The sequence below is a fragment of the Tamandua tetradactyla genome, chromosome 12 (genome assembly GCF_023851605.1).
Source record: "Tamandua tetradactyla isolate mTamTet1 chromosome 12, mTamTet1.pri, whole genome shotgun sequence".
In the NCBI taxonomy this organism is placed as follows: Eukaryota; Metazoa; Chordata; class Mammalia; order Pilosa; family Myrmecophagidae; genus Tamandua; species Tamandua tetradactyla.
The window spans coordinates 22,073,468-22,099,055 of NC_135338.1; the positions used below are offsets into that span (position 1 = coordinate 22,073,468).

At 41.4% G+C, this 25,588-nt stretch overlaps 1 protein-coding gene across 4 annotated transcripts in view; it reads right to left on the bottom strand.

Annotated features, from left to right (window-relative positions):
* Positions 1-25,588, bottom strand: part of SPTB (spectrin beta, erythrocytic) — a 125,166-nt gene that overhangs the window by 79,748 nt on the left and 19,830 nt on the right. The window contains exon 2 of one of the 4 annotated variants that reach the window (XM_077122713.1): positions 7,934-8,065. The exons of the other annotated variants lie outside the window; for them this stretch is intronic. The gene's annotated coding sequence lies outside the window, so the exon portion shown is untranslated. The remainder of the gene's footprint in view (positions 1-7,933; positions 8,066-25,588) is intronic. 4 annotated transcript variants of the gene reach the window in all.

Genomic DNA, 25,588 nt, shown 5'->3' on the forward strand with positions numbered 1-25,588 from the left:
AACAACTGGATGTTCCTATGCAAAAAAAAATTAACCTTGACCTATATCTCACACTATATACAGAAATTAATTCAAAATGGATGAGAGATCCAAATATAAAACCTAAAACTATAAAACTTCTGGGAGAAAACATTGGAGAAAATCTTTATGGCTTTGAGTTAAGCAAAATGTTTGAGATTTGACATAAAAAGTATGATCCATAAAAGATCAGGCACCATAGAAAAAAAATTTGACAAATTTGACCACCAAAATTAAACTTCTGCTCTCAAGGATAGACATGTAGACAAATGGAATAGATTGCAGAGTTCAGAGATAAACCCACACATTCATGGTCAGTTGATTTTTGACAAAGGAGCCAAGGACACTTCAATGGGAAAAGAATAATCCCTTCAACAAAATGGTGCTGCGAAACTGGATATCCACAGGTAAAAGAATGAAAGTGGACCCCTCTCTCATACCATATAAAAAAGTTAGCTCAAAATGGACCAACAATCTAAATTATAAAAACTCTTAGATGAAAACATAAGGAAATAGCTTCAGGGCTTTGTTTTAGGCAATGAATTGTTAGATCTTGTACCCAAAGTACAAGCAACAAAGTAAAAAGTAAATAAATTGGACTTCATCAAAATTTAAAACTTTTGTGTAAGAAAGTGAAAAGACTACCAACAGAATAGGAGAAAAATTTTGGAAATTATATATAGCTGATAAGGTTTAATATCCAGAATATATAAAGAACTTCTATAGCTCAACAACAAAAAGACAACCCAATTAAAAATTAGGTAAAGGAATTGATTAGACATTTCTGTAAAGATGACATGCAAATGACAAAAAAAAAAACCACTAAAAAAAGGAAAGATCCTGCCATTAGGGAATTGCAAATCAAAAGCATGATGAAATACTCACACCTACCAGAATGGCTACTATTAAGGAAATAAAAATACAAGTGCTGGGTACAGAGGATGCACATTGTTGTGGGATGGCAAAATAGTGCAGCTCTTGTGAAAACAGTTTGGCATTCTTAAAAAGCTAAAAGTATACCGAGAAAGAAAAATGAAGTTCGAAGTCTCACACTACCTGATTTTAGGCATATTATGAAGCAACAGTAGTCAAAACAGCATGGTACTAGCATAAAGACAGATATACTGACCAATGGACTTGAATAGAGTGTTCAGATATAGACCCTCTCATCTATGGACAATTGATCCTTGATAAGGCAGTTGAGTCAACTTACCTGGAACAGAACACTCTCTACAATAAATGGTGCCTAGAGAACTGGATATCCATGTGCAACAGAAAGAAAGAAGATCCATATCTCACACCCTATATAAAAATTAACTCAAAATGGGTCAAAGACCTAAACATTAGATTTAAGACCATAAAACTGTTAGAAGAAAATGTAGGGATATATCCTATAAATCTTATAATAGGAAGCAGTTTCCTAGACCTTACACCCAAAGCACGAGCACTGAAGAAAGGAATAAGTAAATGGGCACTCATCAAAATTAAACACTTTGGTGCACCAAAGAACTTCGTCAAGAAAGTAAAAAGACAGCCTACACAATGGGAAACAATATTTGGAAATGACATATCAGATAAAGGTCTAGTATGCAGAATTTATAAAAAAGATTGTTCAACTCAACAACAAAAAGACAGACAACCCAATTACAAAATGGGCAAAAGACATAAACAGACATTTCTCAGAAGAGGAAATACAAATGGCCAAAAGGCACATGAAAGATGCTCAACTTCCCTGGCTATTAGGGAAATGCAAATCAAAACTACAATGAGATATCATCTCACACCCACCAGAATGGCCATTATCAATAAAACAGGAAATGACAAGTGCTGGAGAGGATGTGGAGAAAGAGGCATACTTATCCACTGTTGGTGGGAATGTCAAATGGTACAATTGCTGAGGAAGGCAGTTTGGTGGTTCCTCAGGAAGCTAAGTATAGAATTGCCATATGAGCCAGCAATATCATTGCTAGGTATCTATTCAGAGGACATAAGGGCAAAGACACAAACGGACATTTGCACACCAATGTTTATAGCAGCATTATTCACAATTGCCAAGAGTTGGAAACAGCCCAAATGTTCATAAACAGAAGAGTGGCTAACCAAGCTGTGACATATACATATGATGGAATATTATGCAGCTATAAGACAGAACAAAGTTATGAAGTATGTAACAACATGGATGGACCTTAAGGACATTATGCAGAGTGAGATTAGCCAGAAAAAAAAGGACAAATACTGTATGGTCTCACTGATATGAACTAACATTAATGAATGAACTTTGATAATTTCAGTTAAGAACAGAGGTCATCAAGAAATAGAAATAGGGTAGATATTGGGTAATTGGAGTTGAAGGGATACAGATTGTGCAACAGGACTGATTGTAAAAATTCAGAAATGGATAGCACAGCCCTACCCAATTGTAGCACAACAATGTAAGTACACTGAATGAAGCTGAATGTGAGAATGATAGAGGGAGGAGGGCTGGGGGCACATATGAAACCAGAAGGAAAGATAGACGATAAATCCTGAGATAGTATTACCTAGGAATGCTTAGCGTGTACAAGTACAGTGACTAAATGTACAAATTAAAAAATGTTTTTGCATGAGGAAGAACAAAAGAATGTCAATGTTGCAGGATGTCAAAAATAGATGACCATTCATATTTTAAAACTTCTGACACCAGTGAAGGTGAGGTGGTATTAATAGCAAAGGACTGACTGGTACCACCATGTTTGTACTAAGTAAGAGTTAAAGATCAGCTCCCTGTTCAACCTTGATGACATCACCCTTTCGGAGAAATTGGAGTGCTGACTAGGTCCTTTTCATTCTGCTTTCATTATTGCAGTGGAGGAGTGGGCACTGGATGGGTGGAAATTCAGACCTCTACTGTGCTTCTGACATCATCCCTGTGAGAGAAGGGTCACCTCATATTGCCTCCTCACCACTAGATGGGAATAGAGGTTCAGCATCCTGTTTGGAGCCACGGACCCTAAAAGGGTGAAATGAAGGGCCACTCGTACTACTTTGCTGCTCTCAGGTTGGGGTGGAGATTTAGCTGTCTGCTGGATATTGCTATCACAGGATTGGGGAGAGGCAGTTTCCCTAATGGGATTAGCTAGAGTAGGGTTGATGTTATCAATAAAGATTTTCTTTTCTGTTAAAAAAAAAACAAACAAAAACCAAAAAACTTCTGTGTGAGACTAAAGCAAAAAATGTTTATTTGGTACAAAATGTATATTTTGACTAGTGCATTTCCTAATATAACTTATGTGGACAGCTTAATTGAACACCGTAAGTACATGGAACCTTAAGTAGGGCATGAGATTTTGTAGGTTTGTCCAGAGTGATGCCTTGATAAATTCCAGAAGGATTTGAACAGTGGATAAAAAAGTATTTGCAAAGTCCGCTTTGGGGAATGGTGAGAAAAGGGGAAAATTCACCTTCCCCAAGTGGAGAATTCTTGATTTTCTCCACAAGCAATGGAGACAACCAAAGCAATATGCTGAGCCCCCAATCTTGGGGTCTGTTCATTTGAAGCTTAACCTCACAAAGGATAGGCTAAGCCTACTTAAAATTAAGTCTAAGAGTCACCCCCAAGAGAACCTCTTTTGTTGCTCAGATATGGCCTCTCTCTCTCAGCCAACACAACAAGCAAACTCACTTCCCTCCCCCTCTCTACATGGGACATGAATCCCAGGGGTGTGGACCCTCCTGGAAAAGTGGGACAGAAATCCTAGAATGAACTGGGACTCAGCACCAAGGGATTAAGAAAACCTTCTCGACCGAAAGGGGGAAGAGAGAAATGAGACAAAATAAGGTGTCAATGGCTGAGAGATTCCAAACAGAGTCGAGAGGTTATCCTGGAGATTATTCTTACACATTAAATAGAAATCACTTTTTAATTTAAGGCATAACAGAGAGGCTGGAGGGAACTGCCTGAAAATGTAGAGCTGTGTTCCAGTAGCCATGTTTCTTGAAAATGTTTGTATAATGCTATAGCTTTCACAATGTGACTGTGTGATTGTGAAAACCTTGTGTCTGATGCTTATTTTATCTACCTTATGGACAGATGAGTAAAACATATGGATTAAAAATAAATAAATAATAGGGGGAACAAATGTTAAAATAAATTTAGTAGAGTGAAATGCTAGTGATCATTGAAAGGGGGGGTAAGGGGTATGGTATGTATGCATTCTTTTTCTGTTTTCTTTTTATTTCTTTCTCTGAATTGGCGCAAATGTTCTAAGAAATGATCATGATGATGAATATACAACCATGTAATAAAAAAAAGAAGGTTCATATTGTATGTTGATTGGTTTTATTGATAAAAATTAAAAAATAGGTAAGCAGAGAACTGCCATATTCCATTTCAAACTAGATACCCAAAAGGACTGAAAACAAGGACTCAAACAGATATTTGTCCACCAATTTTCATAGCAGCATTATTCACAATAGCTAAAAGGTAGAAGCAACCCAACCCAAACGTCCATCAACAGATGAATGGAATAGCAAAATGTGGTGTATATATATATATTATGTCACCATGTTGAAAAACATGAGACAGACACAAAAGGACAGATATTGTATTACACTTACATGAAACAACTAGAATATGCAAATTCATAGAGACAGAGCGTAGAGTACAGGTTACCAGTGGAATGGGGAAATAATGCATGGTGGGTACAGAGTTTCTGTTTGGAGTGATAGAAAAATTTTGGTAATGGATGGTGGTGAAGGTAGCACAACACTGTGAATGTGATTAATTTTCTTAACTGTATGCTTAGGAATGATTGAGATGGGAAACTCTATGTTGTATATATATTTTCACAATTTAAAAAAGCGAGAGAGAATAAAGAGACAATAGCAATTAAGTACAATATACGATCCTGGACTGGACCTAATAATGGAGGAGAAAATGCTCAAAAGGACATTATTGGGATGACCGTAAAAAATGGAATACATACTGGATGCTTTATATCAATGCTAAATATCTTGAACCTGGCAATTGTACTTAATGAGGTTATATAAGTAAACATCCTCATTCTTAGGAAATATACATGGACGTATTAAATGGATGGATGGATGGATAGATAAATAGATGGATAAAAGAATACAACAAACATGGCAAAATATGGGAGAAAATATTTGCAAAACACAAATCCGATAAAGGACTTATATCCAGATTACATAAAGAACTCTCAAAACTTATTAATGAGAAAACAAACAATCTGACTAAGAAAGAACAAAATATTTGTACAGATGCTTCACCAAAGAAGATATATGGGTGGCAAATAAGCATATGAAAAGATGCTCAATTTCATTTGTCATTAAGGAAAGGCAAGTTAAGACCACAGTGAGATACCACCTTAAAAACAAGCAAACAACAACAAACACCTGACAATAACAAATGCTGGTCAAGATGCAGCACAACTGGCACTCTGACACATTGCTGGGTGGAAGGTAAAATGGTGCAGCTACTTTAGTAAGGATTAGGCAGATTCTTGTAAAGTCAAACATACATTACCAAATGACCCAGTATTCCCACTCCTAGGAATTTACACAAGGAACATAAAAAATTATGCGCACACAAAACTTCTATGCAAATGCTTATAGTAGCTTTATTTATAATCATCTAAAATTGGAGACAACCTAAATGTCCAACAACTGGTGAACAGAGAAACCAACTGTGGTACATCTATATATGGAATACTACTCAGTAAAAAAAGGAAAGACTTGATACACACAACATGGATGAATTTCAAATGCATTATGCTAAGTAAAAGAAGCTCAACTCAAAAGCCAACATACTGGATGATTCCACTTATATGACATTCTGGAAATGGCAAACTATAGGGACAGAAAACAAATCAGCAGTTGCCAGGAGTTAGGCCTAGGGACGAGGTTGACAACAAAGGGGTAATAGGGAATTTGAGGGGGTTATTGTGGTGGTGATTATACAACTGTATGTATTTGTCAAAACCTATAGAAATGTGTGAATTTTATTGTACTTCAATAATCCTGATTAAGAAATATATATTTATCGAGCACCTATTATGTGACAGGCCCATTGTTATGAACTGCTCTGGTAATAATGATGTAGAATAATTACTACAATTTATTTATCTATTTATTTATTTATTTTCTCTCTATTATCGTTTTACTTCTTATTCTGTTGTCTTTTTACAATTTATTTTTAATAAAATAAATTGGGTTTTCTAGAGCAAGGCACTGTAATGGAGGATATAAACACAGTATAGCTATGGTTTCTGCCTTCAGATTGCCTGAGACATGGATGTAAATAATGATACAACAAAATAAAAATTATGTGTAAGAAGGGAGGTATAAATAAAGTGCCATGGGATGTCAGAGGCAGGAGAAATATTTATTTAAAGCTGGAGAAACCAGAGAACTCTTCACAGAAGACATGACATTTGAACAAGGTGCCGATGTCCGGGAGAGATAACTTTCCTTGTCCAGTTAAACAATGTTTACCGGAAAGTTTTCACATGCAATTTCTCTGCAATCCTCCTAACAACCCTGTGAGGCAGACGGGAGATGTAATAATCTCAAATTCAGTTACACAAACTAAGACTTAAACATCAAGTTCCTCGCCCAGGATGTTGGTGGCAGAGCCAGGGCTTGGCCCCAGGTCCTCTGAGGGTTCCCTCTTGTGCAGTCCACTCCATGGTGCACCCTTCGGAAGCAAAGCTCATCGTTCTCATAAGATAGACTGCTAATGGTCATTCTACCTTCGGACCCCTCCAAGCGGCTCTTCTTGTTTTTCTGCCCATTGAGAATACCCTGCAAGGCTACCATGCTTTTCTGAGTCTTTATCACATATGAGGTGAGAAACAGCAAGGTGGAGGTTGTGGCATTTGTTTAAATTCATAGTTTCAAGGTCTCAAAGTATCTTCTGTAAAGACTGAAAAAGCAAAACCCTTGAAAATCACAAGGATAGTACTGACTGCCTCAAATACACAGTCACATGTATAACCCTAAAATCTTTCCAAAATGCAGCCCTAGAACTTGGAGAGCACATTGAAAAAGTTGCATTTTCTCTGATAGGGGACTTGTTCCCCCAAAAGAACTCTCAGGCTATTTCAAGAAGCCTTCTCGTGACCTGAAGGAGAACACGCCCCTGTTCTTACACTTGGCTGGGTGGTGACCCACAGAGTCCTGACTTCATCATTCCTTCATGCATGTGGAAATTCACATGGCACTCACTTCCTGAGCTCCCTGCTTCTAGAGCCTGTCTAGTGCTAAATACTGGACTTGAACAGAAGAAAGATCAGCGAGGAGGAAGAAACCACATTACCAGGGAGATGTATATGGTCTCTACATTTTTGCTGCTCTGTCCTTTTTTGCCTATTGCTGATATTAAAAATGATCATGATAGGGTGCAAGGGTAATTTAGTGTTAGAATTCTCACCTGCTATGCAGGAGACCCGGGTTTGATTCTTGGTCCACATACCTCCCAAGAAACAAACTAACAAGCAAAACAAACAAACAAAAACCAAAGGAACAAATTAAAGAAAAAAATCAACAAATGGTGCTGCAATAACAGGATACTCACATGGAAAAATAATGAATTGTGACCCGTCATACAGCATACAAAAAAAAAACAACACCGTGATTATGAACACCCAGTTAATTAACCAAATCTTCCCCAAACACATACTATGTGTATACTATCTATCACAACTTTAGGGGCTAAAAGGAATACCAAAAAGGGTAATGAGATGGTCCCTTGACCTTAAGGAGCTCACAGTAAGGCAGGTAATTTAAACATGCCTCACTGACATAAGTGGAACAACTGTTTTCTCCCTCCTGTGCTTTAGCTTTCTCACCTGGATAACAGGGTGGGAATTTCTCCAGCTATTAAGCTGTTGCCATCAAACATTTATTGCAAGCGTACCTTGCACCAGGCACTGAACTTCATAAACCCACCACATCAAGTCCTTAAAACAGCTTTGTGGGTGGGCCACGGTGGTTCAGCATGCAGAGTTCTTGCCTGCCATGCCGGAGACCTGGGCTCTGTTTCCGGTGCCTGCCCATTCAAAACAAGCAAACAAAAACAGTTCTGTGAGGCATTTGCCTTCATTGTCACCCCATTTTATAGGTGAGGAAACTGAGTCATTGAAGGCTCAGCAGCCTGCCACAGGCCCTCAGCTAGTAAGTAACAGAACTGGGGTTCCGACCCTGGCAGTTGGGCTCTGAGGTCCTGCCTTCACCACCAGGATGCCTGCTCCATCAGCCCTGCCTGACCCAGGCACCTCTGCAGGAAGGACTGTGGAGATCAAAGGAAATGTGAGGCTAAAAACAGTTTTGCGATCGTTCCACATCCAGCTCAACAGCAGACGACAAGGACATCAAGGAAGGCAACAGGAAAGAAAGACGAGCCGCATCGTGAGGCCAAAGAGCCCCCTTAGAGTCACAGGTAATCCACACTCCAAAGTCTGAAACCCAAACACCCCAGGTCTCCAGACTGCTTCAGACCTACCTTTCCTCTGAAAACTCGAAGCACAGACATAGAGAAGAAATGAAAGCAAGGTGGGGTGACTTTTCCAGGACAAACAAGTGGCAGGGTCCGAAGGGAAATTTCTTATTTCTGAACCCCAGCCCACCTTTTAAGTCCCACCTTCCTATTTTTTAGCATCTTTCTTTAACACAGCACACATCTACCTACTTACAGAAGAAGGAAAACCCCGGTGCATGGAACTAGAAGAGAGTTTCATGCACAAGGTTTTCCGAGGTGCTGCAGTTTGATAACACTCTCCTCGCATCTGTTAAAGAGCGCGGCAAATGTTATCATTCGAGAGCACCCGGGACAAGGTACCCCTAGATCTGAGCACTGGGAATGGGCTACCCAGAAGCTCCCAACTAGACAGCATGTCAGTGCCTTACCCCGTAATCAGGCTTAGCTGCTTGCAAAATAACTGCTGCCACATTCCTCTCTTAAAGAAGCCTGACTCCAAATAGCTTGGCTGGTACAAGGGGTAGCAAAAACTGCCACGTGGCTACCATTCTTGGGAAGGTGCATGTGTGGCCAGGGTGGTAGACACATAAGCCAGGGTAGGTCACTTGAAAGGGGCAGAGAAGTGAGCAGTCATTGCTAAAATAGAAAATAGTCTGCAAGCAACTCCAGAAGGCTTGCCATTCCTCAGCGTTCCCCAGTACATGGTAGCAGTACTCCTCCATTCAGCAAGGGCTTGAGCCAGCTTCCAGAAAGCACCCAAGGGTAGCATGCAGGAGAGTTAGTGCCAGAAATAGTACACTAAGGTGACTTTGATCTGGGGAAGTGAACCAGGCAGTACAGTGCAGTGGTTAGGAGCATATCTGGGCATGACTCCAAATGTGGCCACTTACTAACTGCATGGCCTTAGCCCATTTAATCAACCTCTTTAAGTTTTTGTTGGTTTCATCATCTGTAAAGTGGAATTAATAATAGTAACCACCTCACAGCACTGCTGCTTGGATCAAATGGGATAATGTATTTAAAGTCCTTACCAGACAAATTGGCACGGAGTGTGACCGCTGGAAACACATAGGTTACTATCACTGCCCAACATCTGTTGCTGCTTCCAGAGCTCTGAAGAATTATTTGTTAAGTCCCTCTTTGTGCCTCAGTTTCTCCAGTTTCTTCCCTCTGCTTTTAGTACTTAAAAGCTGAAGATGTGTAAATGTAGAGGTTTATGTCATCAGAAATATGTCACCCAGTGCTTCCATGGGTCATTCACAGGTTTTGGCCACTTTGCCCTTTTGGGGTTTGTAGGTAGATCCTCTAAATGTTGGCTGACAGGTTTGGATTAAAACAAGAAGCTTATGCTTTTTCACTTCTTAAGGCTCCTATGATGTCAGGAGCAGACATGAGGAGGGACCATCTCTCTGCAATGACGTCTGAGACACGTCTATAGAGGAGATGCTTAGGGGAAGGAAGCAGAACAGTCATCTGTTACTACTCAAGATTCATCATGTCACCACCCCCTTCTCGGCCAACAAAGGGAGAAAGATGCTTTTACTCCATTTGGAAAATGAAAATCAGTGTTTGAATGTTTGCTGCAACAACAAAACACACAGTAGCCTCTTTACCTTCCCATGGCTACTTGGTCACAGCCCCATCACAGCTCCCTATTGCCATTACAACCCCTGGCTTCTGAAGCTAGAAAACAAAGGCATCAAACTGACATCTGTTGGGAGGTAGTGGAGGTTTCAGGCCTCAGTGACTGTCTGGCTCTGGGTAAACGTCATTAGTTGCCAAGCCAATCTGAAGAACTGGGCTCAGAGAGAACAATGGGTTTACATAAAAAAGGGGAATGTTGCTTGGTTTGCCTTAGCAGCTTACTCCTGTAGGGTCAGTCAGCAGGCTCTCATCCCTTCTGCTCTTATCATTAGCTCGTGTACCTTGACCCCAACCACTCCTTGCTCAATGCAGAATTTGCCTATTCTCCTGGCAGAATTCCTAGGCAGCTACCACCACCAGAAACCTCCCATCCCTAGAACAGAGCTGTGTTTTAGCCTAGACAAAACCATGATTATTTTGGTGCATTTCCTTCCAGCCAGTCTAATATGTTTTCTTAGGTTGTTCTTAATTATAAAAGTGGTGCATGCCAGGTCAAACAGAGACTGCTGCAGTTGAGATCCAACAATAGCCAAGTCTACCCATCTTCAAAATAGAGCAAAGAATGGTCACGACTAATATGTCACATACTTTGCAAGAATTGCTTAGCAGGAATTACAGTGTAGAAACAATGGGCTGGAAAACCCAATCTTTATTTTTACAGTTACCCTCAATTACCCTCGGTTGTGAATTGTCTATTCTCATTTAAACCCTCTTCCTGCATTTCAGTCAGGCAGCCAGCCTCTGGCTACTCACATGTAAAGAAGTCAGGTCCCAAACACACAGCAGGACCTTGTACCTCCAACAACACACATTTGTAGAAGAATACCACCGCAAAAACAAGGGTAACAAAAATAAAAACAATAACGATTGTATCTAGCAAGTACTCAGTGCACATGAGGCAGTATGCTAAGCCCCTAATACGCACAGCTCATTCCATGATCAGTACACTCCTAGGAAGGTTTCTCACTTTTGCTTTTTCGTAAATGAAGAGACTGGAGCTCACAGAAGTAAATGAACTTGCCCAAGGTCACACAACCACAAGAAGCAGAAGGTAAAGTGAGACCTGGCCTGCCTGGCATTGGTCTGACAGCATGACCTACAGACGAATTGTCTCTAATGATAAATTTCAACTTTCTTCACAGTAAAATTATTCACATTAACATTTAGCAGGGCTTTTACTGAAAAGAAAAGTGAAGATTAGAGTTTCCTATAAGCTCCTGTTATTTGTAAAATTCAGATTTACTATTCCCCTTGCCTGTACCCTATTCCATTTCTACTAAAAATAACCAAACATTTCCAAAATATATCCAAACCCCGTTCCAGGAGGCTCACCTGATGTAAGACCTCGGTGTTTAGAGATATGTCTGGCTCCAGTTTCCTTCATAACCAGGGCATGTTATTTAGCAATGGAGAGGAAAATGCTGTTCCTAAAAGGCCTGAACATTCCATGTTCACATTTGCTGATGACTCAACCAAAAACAAGATCCAGAAGTCCTTACTCCTTGACTAGTTGCTCTCACTACCTCGCCTTGTTAAGTTAGAGAGAAAGTCACAGAAAACAAGTGAAATTTCAGGAAATGAAAGAGCCAAAGTAACCAATCCATAATCAAACCAGACAGGGACTGTCTATATGTAACAAACTCCTTCTAATCCCCCATCCCATTATCTGGGCAGGGCAGAACTGGCCTGCCCCTCTTCTTATCTCTCTTTGTACCCTACACAGTTTGCTACACCCACGGCATGTGGGCTTTCTTATCAGAAAATGTCCACTTAAGTTTTGCCTTTGAACAGAAGTAGCTGTTTAGCCCGCCAAAAAGCGGATAACTGTGTATGCCTATGATTGGTACATATATTATGAACGTGTATATGCAATTCATGAATACAAAAGCACCAATCACACTGGCCAAGTGGCTCTGTGTCTCTGGAAACTGCAAACCTATTTAAAAACTGTACTCTTTATGCCTTAGCCTGAATTCCTGTCAATCTCTTCATTCCATCAACTAGAAAATGAGAACAAAACTTGCTGCTCTGTGAATGAGCATCATTCATTCATTCTGCAAATATTCTCTGAGTACTTGTTCTGTGCAAGGCACTGTGCAAACTTAAAGTTTTACCAAACGAAAATTGTAGAGATGAAAAGGAAAAGGTAGTTCTACGGCCCTTTTGTGACACTAATTTTAAAAGGCATCAGGATCACCCAATACATAGACTTAGCAAGCTGTAAAAGCCTTCGACAATATGAAATTATTATATTTTAGGGATCAGAAGTTCCCATGTGTGTTTCCGAAGTCATGAAATGATGAGCTCTGCAATTGGCTCATCTACTCTATTTTGAATTTGCCATTGTAGTGTTTAATGTGAACTTTATTAAATATATTTGTGGCCAGGCTCTTTGGGCCAATACTGATTTTAAGAAATGCACTCAACATTTCATGCATAAAGGTAGACCACAGAGTTCAGATAAAATTTTAGTAACCCCCTGGTTTTAAAAGATTGAAAACCACCACTGTAAAGCACTGTTACAACCACAGCCTAAAGCACGGAGTGAAACACTAGATGTTAATGTTCCTGTATCACCCCCTGTGATCAGAATGAAAGCAGAGAACTGGAACTCCTGACTTATGGCAACTTGATAATAATACATCAAGGAATTCCCTTCTCCCTACACAGAGAAGCCTGATCTCAGCAAGAGTACCAAGCTACATGATAATAAAAACCCTGCCTAATAAGTGGAGTAAGGAGTAGATCTCATTCTTAAATGCTTTGAAAGAGGCAGGAAATATGGGCGAGAGGGTGCATGTGTCCTAGGGGCTGTGTGCACAGGTCTCATGCCTTACAGATCATCATGCTTGGCTAAGGGGGTTTGAGACACACACAACTGTAGAAGGCCAGTGCAGGTACAGAGACAGAATATGCCAATGTTTCCGCAAGGGCAGCTGAACACACAGGTTGTCGGGATTTGTAGCTGAATGAAAACACAAGGCAGCTAATATATGCACCTGTGCTATGGCCATTGACTAATTCAATTAATACTTATTCAGCAACCTCAGGGGTCTGAGCAGCACACTGTGGGTAAAGAAAAATAATATCTTCTGCCTTGAAGGAAGTCATGGTCTTGTCACAATAAGACAACGGTGGGGGGAAGATATAGTTGAGTGTATTCAGATATTGGGTGAGCCATATAAAAGCATGATTTGTTTAAATTGGATCTACACTTATGTCAGAAATAGCCAGTGCCTCACTGATCCTTCACATCTTGGGAGGTGGACAGCAGAAAGAAGTCAACTCAACTATTAGATTCTAGAGTTTTGCTGATAAGGTGAAAAGAACACGAGGAGCTCCTGCTGCAGCTTCCGAGCAGAGCAGCAGTGTGTGTGGAGGTGAAACTACTCGCCAGCAGCACAGTGCCGCCATCCTGGGTGGTATGCAGCCAGCCTACTGCACTTTCCTCTGCGTAAGTGGGAGCCAGTCACCCGCCCATATAGCCTCCATTCTCGTATTTCTCAGTGCTCATAAAATACTTCTATCTAAGCATGGAGTCACCCCAGGGTGTGATTTCTCCAGTTTCTCATAAGCTTAGCAGCCTCAGGCTTGGTAAGTTCTTGTATGGGCAACTAGTTCTCAGTGCGCCAGAGAATTCAAATGAATTTCACTAGGAAAAAGTGATCCAACAGGCATGTGAAGAGACTCCAATTTGGCTACTGGTCTTCTCTCCTGAAAAAAAAACATCAAAGGCCCAGATCTTGGCCACATGAGGTTAAGTGTCCCATCTACATGAAGAACGGACAGGACAGTCCTACAGACAGCCATCTTCCAGGTACAGTACCGAGTCTCAGGCTAAGAGGACCCTAACGTGGGCATCCAGGGGAGGGTTTTCCAACCTCAGCATCCACCGAGAATCAGGGGATGGGTGGGTGGATAGGGAAAAGCCTATCCTTCAGGTACCTTCCAGGCCTGGCAGTAGATCATTCTGAGTCACTCTGGCTTTCTATCAGAGCATCAACTTAGAAGGGAAAATCCAGAGCCTTGGAGCAACGATCAAACTCCTAAGCCAAAACAGCAAGCAGGACTCAGGAGAGTCAGAGATGAGAGCATTTACTACCCTCAGACACCAAGCCAGTTGGTGGGAAATGCTGACCTGTTATATTTTCTTCCTTTCCGGCCAGATTCTAAATAAACCGCTTGAAACTCACAGCAGAGTTCATGCCAAATGGAGCATCCCACTCTTTGCTGTTGTGTCAGCCAGACCAGTCCAGCTCTTGAAAAGAACTGTGCTTTTGTTTTGTTTATGCTTCACATGCTGCCACTGCAAACCCTCTCCAGTGCGAGGCAAAGGGTCGCACACCTCATTATCAACCTCATATCTCTACTTCCTCCACAATCTATCACCAAGCCATGATCCCATGCATTCTTTAACTTTTTTTTTTTTTTTTTTTTTTTTTTTTTTAAAGGAAAGACAGAGAGAAGGAAGGAAGGATAGAAGGAAGGAAGGAAGGAAGAAAGGGAAACATTTTTAAACATTTTCTTGTTTTATTGTATTCTGTTTCTCCGTTTTTGTTACATGGGCTGGGGCCGGGAATCGAACCGAGGTCCTCCGGCATAGCAGGCAAGCACTTTGCCCGCTGAGCCACCGCGGCCCGCCCATTCTTTAACTTTTCACAGTGCTTTCAGTCCTCTTATCTGTATCTTCATATTTATATTGAGCTATCACCCAGGGCTGCTTTTAAACCTTTTCTGAGAAAAAGTCCATAGACCTCTCTGATGATCTGTTCTAGTGACTCACCATCATTGCGTTAAGTTTATATCTTGCTTTAATGATTTTACTGCCATTCAAATCTACTTATTTTTATAGCAATCATATGATGGTATCTCCTATTTTACCTTCAATACAAAGATAGAAACCTGATTACAGGCACACACTTAAAGAAGTCACTTTTGCTTCCTAGTAGCATGATTTAAATCCCATTAGCCTTTTATCATGGGTCCCACTTAAAAACCATATTCATTTTCTTTGCTCTCTAAACACACACTCCAAATTCTCATTTCTCTCTAACTAGGGGCTCCCTAATCAGACTCAGTCCTGTGTCAGGAGCTGGCCAATGTTGATGTCCTAAGAGGATGACCTCACCGTTCCTTGCCTACTAATGGTAATGTTTTCAATACTGTTATTAGAGAACTTAGTCATTTTCAGATTATGGTCTAAATAAGTATTTATGGCTAAGGCACAATTAATATTCCCTGAAATACAAGTTTTATCAATACTGTTAATAAGTCAAGTATGTGCATGTTACAATCCCTGAGTTACACACTCCACAAGTTTGCTAGTCCATCACCCCCTCACCCTCCAACACACACAGAATCCAACTGCTTTTACCTCAATTACTCCTTTCCAATTTAAGATGCATCTGTAACTTTTGGTTTAATTATAGCCTATAGGAGAGTTCCAACATTTTGGAAAATATGTTTTGAAATTAAGGAAATAGAAAAATAAAAGCTAGTTGTTTAATAGCTGCATAACACTCAACTTACACCTTCATGTCTATGCTAATAAAAAATCAATGGACTTTAAATGAGTGCCTACTACGTGCCTGCAATACCCAAGTTTTACTCTTTTTAAGCACAGTTCTCAGTCGTCCTTGTGGGTAGGTATGATTAAATGAGTGGAAAGTGAAGTGCACCACTTCAAGGTCTTACTTATAAAAACCTTAAGAAATCAATTGACTTCTAATCAGCACCTGCTATGTGCATGCAAAATGCTGGGCACTACAGGGGATATATACCCTACACGCACAGAGCTTCCAGTCTAATATAAGAGAAATGATAGAGATCATAATCCCTTATTTGCGTAACTTTTGAAATCCAAAAAGTTCTGAAAATATAATGGTTTTTTGGTAACTTATTTGGGGATAAAATCTTCCCTTAACTGAGGTCGGGTTAATCTTATAGATAAGATTACTTATCTCGCTGCAAGTAAATATTCATAAGTTTTGTTGCAAAAATATCAACTTATTTTATGGGATGCTGCTCCGAACATACTACAACATTTCTAAGTCTAAAAAAAATCTGACTTTCAAAGCCCATATACCCAAAAACTTCAGATCAGGGACCATGGACCTGAAAACTGACAGAGAAAACAGCAGAAACCAAAGTCTCCGCATCCACTGGGTGAGGGATTAGGCAAAAGATGGGTTATCCTTGTTACTCTCTTCGTTCTCTCAATACTATGTCTAAAACTCAACTCTGTAAATGTCAAATGAGTGTCAAGTGATATTTAAATTAACCTAGTCGATCTAACAAAAGATAGGGTCGATGAAAAATGTAATTGTAAATTCTAGCCTATTTTATCAAAACTTGGACACTTGTACCTAATCCAAATCAGACAGGACAATATTTATGCATCTCCTCTTAAAGAGTAAGACTGCATTTTTGCCTACTGAATGGAGTCTTCCTCTTTTCAGATCATTTCTCCTACTCCAATGTCAGGGATTCCCATCTTAGTCACTAAGATGAATGCCTTTTCTAGTATAAAGTCACCCTCAAATTAATAGGTCACTTTCTATTTGCATTAACGAAAACTCACCTTTGTTGTACTTGTATTCAGGAAGCCTGGAAGAGGGGCTCAGTGGTTACAAACCCCCTGCTCACCTCAAGCAATAATGGGGGGTCCAAATTGGGTTCCAAAGTTGACCCACGGGTCATAGTCCACCCATCCCTGGTCTACCCACCCCATGACACAGGGGCTCTACTATTCATAAAAAGTAGCATAACCTTGGGCTCTTTGAACCACCCCCTCTGCCCACAGCAGAGCCTGAAGCTGCAATTGGATTATTACTGTACTCTTGACAGTTCAAATCCAGCCCACAAGCTATTACTGTTTTTTAAGGATTGTCATCAAAGAATATGCAACAGAGACTGTATGTGTTCCACAAAGTCAAAAATATTTACTATCTGGCCCTTTACAGGAAAAGTTTGTGGATTCCTGCTCTCTCACCTCTGAAGAGGGAAAGAGAAAAGGATTTAATGTTTGAATAGCTGCTAAGCATCAGCACCGTGTCGGTCTGCATAACTAGCTCATCGCCACTGGGACCCAGGAGACGGCTGTCAAGTGGGCAGATGAATGACTTCCAAAGCGATGGCAGAAAACACCCAGGGTAAGGACTGTGATATGCTCTGTCCTCCCCTGACCCTGTCCACACAAGCCTGCTGGGAGTTCCTTTAGAATCCCACCTTGGAGCTAACCTACAGGATTTTAAGAACTAATTGATTCAACCTCAGATTTGTTTCACTAACAGCCCACTTGTCCTCCTAGCTCTGCATCCCTTTTACACCAATACAGGCATGTTGGCAAACATCTCCAGGTTTCAGGCCCAGACCTGCACTGTCATCATGGCCTGGGCTAACACAGACCCCTCCCCTCTAAATGAAGGTCCAGTTGTTGGGACAAGCCACCCAGGTACAAAACCAGCACTTTGTACTTCCTTCCTTTTTTTCTAGGTTACCTATCAGTAAGAAAATTGTGTAGTAAATGAAGTTACTTCACCCTTCCCTTGTTCTTAATGGCCACCTTTCCTGATGATTCCATATTTCTTTCTATGTTTTCTCCCCTCTTCTTTTTTCTTCTATCAAACTTCGTTCTGAGGTGCCAATGACAGCCAGAGATTAATGCATTTCCATCCTCATTCAATATGGTGATAGGTGAAGGACTAGATTACTAAGAATGCTCTTTAAGACATTAGAGGGGGAGGAAGTGTTATCCACAGGACCAAGCTGGTCACATTTTCCTGCATGTTGCATTTTCTGTGAATCTGAAACAATTTCCCAGGCAACAATCCATTCCCTATAGAAATGTCTAGAGAGACACATTGCTTGACCTGTTAACTGCTTTGGGATACGCTTTTACTCTCCAAAGACAGAGAACCCTATCAGATCCACCAAGCAATACAAAGAAAAAATTTTTACATGCATAGTTCTTTGGTTTTGGTTTTGTTTTTGCACAGGCAGGCACCGGGAATAGAACCCAGGTATTTGGCATGGCAGGCGAGAACTCTGCCTGCTGAGCCACTGTGGCACCACCTACATGCATAATTTTTTAAAGTTCATGTATGTTATTTCTGCTAGTAGGTAAGATTAAGAGCCAGGGGTCTGGAACAGACTGCCTGGGTTCAAACCCCAGCTCTACTACTTGTTAGCTGTATAAACTGAGAGAAAATAACTAACATCTCTCCATCAATAAAATGAAGTTTCCTTATCAATAAAATGAAGATACTATTACTATCTACCTTTCTGGATTGGTGTGAAGATTAAAGAGAGACCAGTGCCTGGCACCTAGAAAGAGCACAATAAACACTTAATATCAGTAGCAATAGTAGTAGTAGTAGTAGTAGCAGCAGCAGCAGTCATAGTAGTAGAAGTATACGTCTGTGCCTTAATTTCATTGTCCATTGTTTTGGACTCATGTATTCTTTCCTTTAAAAGGCAAGCTATGTGTCAGGCACTGTGCTAGGCATGGAGTTACAATGATGATTGAAATCTGGTCTCTGTTTGCAGTCAAATGTTAAGGACAGTCATAAAAACAGGCTAGGGACTAATTATAGGGTGGTAAGTGCAAGAATAGGGATATACCCAAGGCTTTATGGGAGCATGATAGAGGAACACAGAAGGCTTTCTGCAAGGGGTGCAGGGGTCTGAGATGTGTGTTCAAGGAGGACCAGAAGATATTTGGGTATAGTTGTGAGAGATGGGGAAGAAGAGCTAGGCATGTCAGGCAAGGGCATTTCAAGTAGGAGGAAAGCATAAGCAAAGGCATGGAAGGAAGTGAAAAATAGCCTGGAGTTCATGGAAAACTGCTAGCAGCTTGAGGCGGGATTAGAGATGAGGCTGGTGACGTAGACAAGGGCCAGATCACAGCGGGCCCTTATATAGAATCATGTTAAGGAAACTTGAGACATGGGAGTCAACAAAGGGTTCTAAATGGGATGAGGTGGCTAGATTTGCTTTCAAGAAAGATCCCTTTGGAGAACTAGATTTAAAGGGAGGGGACAAGACTACAGGTAGGAAAAATGATGTGTTGCAGCAGTTGAGAAAGAGATAATGTAGGCATGAACCAGGGTTTTGCTAATTGTAGTGGTTTGGAGCTGTATGAACCCCAGAAAAACATGTTCTTAAACTTAATCCATTCCTGTGAGTGTGAACCCATGGTAAGTATGACATTTTGCTGAGGTTACCTCTATCAAGGTATGGTCCAGGATGGGTCTTAATCCTACTACTGAAGTCCTTTATAAGCAGAATGAAATGCAGACAGAGAGAATGAAATCCACAGGCAGAAGTCTGAAGCTGAAATTCAACAGATCTTGGAAGAGAATGGAGAGGCCAGGAGAGGCTGCCATGTGCATTGCCATGTGACAGAGGAGCTAAGGATCAAGGATCACCAGCAGTCAGCTCTAGAATGCCAGTCTTCAGAAGAAAGCATCATCTTGATGAAACCTTGATTAGGACTTTCTTTTAGTCTTAAAACCATGAGCTAATAAATTTCCATGGTTTAAGCCAAGCCATTGCATGGTATTTGCTTGAACGGCCAAGGAAACTAAAACGGAAATCAAAATAGCGAGGAGGGATTAGGTTGCAAACCTATTTAGGATATCGGTGGCTGAGTAGGAAAATAGCTAGTGAGGGGAAGGGAAGGGTCAAGAAAACTTTTTAACTTAGGTGACAAAGAGAATGGTGGTTCTATCAACCAGGATGGCGGTTCTATCAACCTCTTTCTCTCAACTGTGAGAGAAGGAGGAAGTTTAGGGAAGGAATGATGAGTACAGGTGGAAAATAGGTACTCAGCTCGTACTCTGTGTTAGCCATGGTGTTAGGTATTGGTGATGCAATAATGGAGGAAAGCAGACAAGCTCTTTACTCTCATGGCACTTACAGTTCAGTAGAGAAGACAAATAGTCAACAAATTAATACAAATAATTTATAATTTATAAATTGCAGAGTGCTGCAGAGGGTACCAGGTACTAGGCAAGTGTCAATATGGAGACATTAACCTGAGGGATGTGGGAAGCCTCCCCTGAAGAAGCAGGCTTTGAATTGACACCTAGGAACAAGTAAGAGACAGGCAAAGGATGGGAAAAGAGCATGTGCCAGGTCAACCATGGGAGTCTGGGACATCTTGTGGTATTTCCAAATGAAAATGTTTAGCCCAAGGCTGGGTATCCAAGCCCTAAAACCTGGGGAAATGGTCTGGCCTGGAGATATATAGAGTCATCAGAGTAAAGAGGTGGCAGCAGAAACACCAAAAGTGAGCAAGATGATCCCAGGAGAGGTGACAGGATGCCCAGAATGGGAGCTGAGGATGGACCCTGGGGAACTCTAACTCTTCAGAGTTTAGAGAATTCTAAACCTTTGAGGAAGAGGAACCATCAAAGAGCAAGATAGGTCAGGAAGTACCCACATCAGAAAGCCTCAAGGGAGAAAGTTTCCAGAAGCAGTGTGCAGACAACAACATTCAGTACTCCAAAGAGCTTTAATTATCCACAACTGGTGACCACAGTGAGAAGAGCTGCAATAACGTCATGGGACTGAAGCCAGTGGCAGCAGGGTAAGGAGAGTAAAATGAGTGTAGCCTGTTCCCTCAAAACATTTAATGGGAGCGGAGACAAAGCTTCAAGTGCTGGTAGACAGAGATGCTGGACCAAGGGAAATTTATACCCAATCCGAGAAATTTGAGCTTCTCTATAGGCTAGAGGAAAACAGCAAGAGAGAGAGAGAGAAATGAAAGATTCAGAAATGTGGGAGTGTTTCTTGAGTACACTGGCCCAGGATCTCACACACACAGTGGGAGCTTAGTAAAATTTAACACTCATCATTGGGCAGAAACATTCAACAGTTCTCCAAGTCTTTGACTGGAAATGGCTCTTTCTCCCTCCACTGCAGGGCCCACCTCTGAACTCCCTGTGTCAGTTATGCCTCAGCTGGTCTTAGAGAATTGCCACTAGCTGGGCCAGACCCAGAGAGCCATGCGGGTGATGGGAAGTCTCCGCAAATTACACCCCATCCCATCCTCTGGGATGCTGTGAAGCTCCATGCCACTCCCGACTGAGGCCCTGCCCTTCATTAAGAAGAAAGCTGAGAAACTCAGTATTATTTCCTGCTGAACAAAACAGAGGCACTAACTCACCCTCAGAAACTTTCCCATCTCTCTTTAGCTGTCTGTGTAAAGAGAGGCTGGTTGAGCAGGGCTGCTGATGCCCCTCTGATGGGCCTGGCTCCAATCACCCCCTTTCAGGAAGTGGCACCTGAAATGAGATCATCCTTGCGGCCCTTGCCCTTAATTTACGGCAACTTGCCAGAAAGCAGGCACTCTTCACAACCACACTGTGGTCAAACGACAGAAGGGACGCCAGAAACCACTTGGCTCCATGGAAGGGAAGGGCAGCCCCGACTCCCCACTCACCAGGCAAAGAGCAGAATGAATCAACCAGCAGAACACTTTGAGGAGTGATGAACAAAACAAAAAAGCAACAGCTTGGAAAGAGCAAAAGCAGAGAGAGAATGAGAGAGACAGCTGGTCAACGAGGTGCCTATCAGAAAAAAATGCCCAGCAAAGGCTATATTCTTCTCCTTATTTGGTGGGGGGGGGGTGTCAATCGGGGTGCACAAAGTAGAGACCCTCATCCATCACCAAGGGGTGAGGCATTCTAAAAACTAGTTATTTTTTATGGTTTGGAGAGATGAACAGAGAGAGAGAGAGAGAGAGATTACATGAGATAAAGTATTTTTGTCATAAGACACCTGACATCACCGTCCTTTGTGTTCCAACACTCACATTATGGAAGGAAGAGAAATGGGAACCTTTCTTAATAAGTGGCCTCCGAACTTGGATTTTTGGATTTTCCACACAATTCCTCTTACAGCCACGGGGACCAAGAAATGCACGAAAAACAAATACACAACAAGGAATAAAACCAGCAGACTGTGGTGAGAGTTCCCGAGCGGCCACAGGGGAGGAAACAGGGTATGCTCGTCCACCACAGTGACTGCCTCGGAGGGCATTCCCTTGAGCCCCCCACCCCTCTGGGCCTCTCTCAGAGACATGGCCATGCAGAGCTGGGATGCAGAGCTGTGAAAGCACTGGCCAAAGCCCAGGACTGAGGAGTGGAGGCCTAGCAGATGGCAAGGACACACACAGCCCAGCTGGTCTTGGAGCCTCCAATGCCTGGTTGAGGGGAGGGAAGAAATGGGAGAGAAAGAGTTTAAGAAGAACAGAGATTTGAAAAAAAGAGCAATGTGCTAATGCTGGGGTTTGTGGCTCCCACGGGCTTAAGCAGGCCAAATGCAGAAAAGCAAGGAAGCTGTATCTCCAAGCATCTTCCTTCAGGAGCAGACAGGACTACTGTTGTTTTACAAGGCAGCTCACCTCCTGAGAGAGTAGCTTCCTGACTCTCAGGTTACAAAGCCAGGCCAAGAGCCCTTCCTGAACCTCCCTCAACAGGACTGGTCCCAGCTGCCACCTGAGAGGGAACATCCGGCCCAGAGGAAGGGAGGAGTCCACCGCCAAGTTCCTGCCCTCCAGTGCTGGAACGTCCAACTCACTCAGCACTGCTCTGAGCTCATTAAGTAAGCTCAGAATTTTGCCCCTCAAGAGAATAGCTGCATTCAGCAAAGGAGCAGGAGTTGCAGGGTCTTGAAGGGAAAGGTCAGTCTTGCTAATAACTTTGGGACGCTCTGGAGAAGTCATCCTCTTGCTCACAAAGCCTTCCTCCACTTAAAAAGGAGGAGACATTCTACCCAATCCGCTTCATCAGGATTTGCAGGAGCAAGCTGCAAAACAGATGCCAAGAGAATGCGAATCCTTCCCAGGCAGAGTGGGCCCTCCATCTGGGGCGATTAAAGATTCCCAGGGCTTATGGAATGTTGGTCCATACAGGAGTTCAGAACCTTTCCTGGGCAGCATTGGAAAGGCACTGTAGGAGGGACTGTAGGAGACCCTCTGTTAAAAGGCCACAAGGCCAAGCCGACACAAGGGTAAAACACAAGCTGTAGCTCTGTGGATACACTGTGAGATTCTGGACAAGATCATTACCTCTGAGTGAAAGGAACAACGTTTTTAGCCTTCCTTTGGAACTCAAAGGAAATTTGAGTCTGTGTTTTAATTTTTTGTCTTATCGTCTGTCCATATGGTCCAGTGAAATTCCCTGAAGGATTAGCACCAGAAACCAGTAAATGAAGACGATTCCAGACCAAGTAACTCTAAACACTAAACATGAAACCCAAAAATGAAGCATAGCTTCTGCAACCAACGAAAGTACACAGATTTGACAGTGACGGTACCAGAAAACCACCACATACCACGTTAATCTATGACAAACCCTCAAATGTACAGAGAAAGTCTTTGCTTAGAAACCCTTTGGTGCACATTTGTGGAAATAATCAACTTAACTATTGGACCTCAGGAAAAAATATCCAGCTTGTGGGAACTATTTGGGGTGAAGGGGAACACCTACTCTCTGGGAAATACAAATTAATTCTAGCACAAGGGACTTTAATACTTGTCCTAACTTTTTGTTTTATTAACTACCTTAACTTACCATTTATTGCAAGGAATAGAAGAACCATTAATTGGCAAAAATGTTTCTATTTGAGCTTTTCCATTATTGCTGGATCTATTTCTAATAGGACCTCAGATGCATTGATTCTCTGATCACTTATAACACATGGTGAGATCAGTCAAAAATTAACTTATATGCCAAAGAGAAACCAGGTATAGAGACAACAGTAGCTATCATTTTTGCTCAGTTACTCTGTGTTAGACATCTGATGCACATCCCCAAACAGTCCATAGCACAATCCTATCTGCTAGATGTATATTATTATTCCCTATTTTACTGATGGGGAAAATAAAGATTAGAAATATTAAACTACCTGCTATGACCACCCAGCTAGTAAGTGCTGGAACCTGAATACAGACCATCACCGTAGCATGTCCACTCTTTTTGTCACACCACAGGACAGGGTTTCCTACTGGAAATGAAGTAGCTTCTACAAGGAATGGAAATTTACTATTGTCAGTACCGAAGGTAAACATAAAGTGAAGACAAGTATCAAGTGACATTGAGCAAATAGGCTGCTGCCGGTGGCAGTGTTAAGCTTGGTTTTAATTTAAATCCTTTAAAGGAAAGAAAGAGTAAGGCCATTGACTTGGGGAAGCAGAAGATTTAATGTATTTTGGAGATGAGACTAAAGGGGAAGCTAGCCGATACTAACAAGGACACTATCTAGAGAAACTGGAAACAAGAGCAGGGGATATGAGATAAGTCGGGAGCAGTTAGAGTCCCCCCCGCCCCGCCCCAGGAAAGGGGAGGGCTTGCAGAGCCTGACTCCCATGGGTGACTAGAGTGAGAGAAGAAAGCTAAAGGGGAAGCTGCAACTGGACACTGCGTCAGTTAACAGAAAAGAACAAGGAAGAAAGAAAGGAAGGAAGGAAAGAGGAGAGAAAAGGGGAAAAGCAAAGCAAAATGGCAATGTAATTTGGTCTCAGTCCATCTCATAAGAAAGGGCTGGTGACAACCCATCTGAGAAGACAGGCTGGCAATTCCCCTAGGCTACAGAAAAGGTGTTTCCCTATTCTGTCTATCAGGAGGGAAGGCGGTAGTCCTGGAGAGCAGCAGCCGTTGCCTTCCCCAACAAGCTTGGCCTCATTGTTAAAGCCCCTAAGCTATCCTAGACCATTCATCCCTAGCAGTTTAAAACTAACTCCTTGTTGTTTGTTAGAGCAAAGAAATAGAAATGACCTAATTATGCATCGTTAAAAGACAAGTTAAAGTATGGTACTTCCAATTTTTTTATTAGAGAAGTTGTGGATTTACAGAAAAATGATGCATAAAATACAAAGTTCCCATGTACCGCCCTATTATTATCACCTTGCATTGTGTGGTGCACTTGTTATAACTGATGAAAACACATTTTTATAATTGTAATATTAATTGTAGTCCATGGTTTAACTTACGGCTCACTGTTTATGTTGTTCAATTCCTTGGACTTTTTTGAAATTTTTATTCTAGTAACTTAATCACCCTAACAGTTCTTCTTAAATTATCACATAGCTATATCTATTTCAGTGCTGTCAATTACATTCACAACATTGTACTACAACACCAACAATGACCACCAAACCTTTTCCATCAACCCAAACAGAAACTGTGCATTTTAAACCTTGACACCATATTCTTATAACCCCGGTAACCTGTATTCTAGATTCTGACTCTATGATTTTGCTTATTCTAATTATTTTACAACAGTGAGATCACACAATATTTGTTCTTTTGTGTCTGGTTTATTTCACTCAACATGATGTCTTCAAGTTTCCTCCAGGACATCACATATACCAGGACTTCATTTCTTTTTACGACTGAATAATATTCCATTATGAGTATATACTACACACTGTTTATCTTTTCA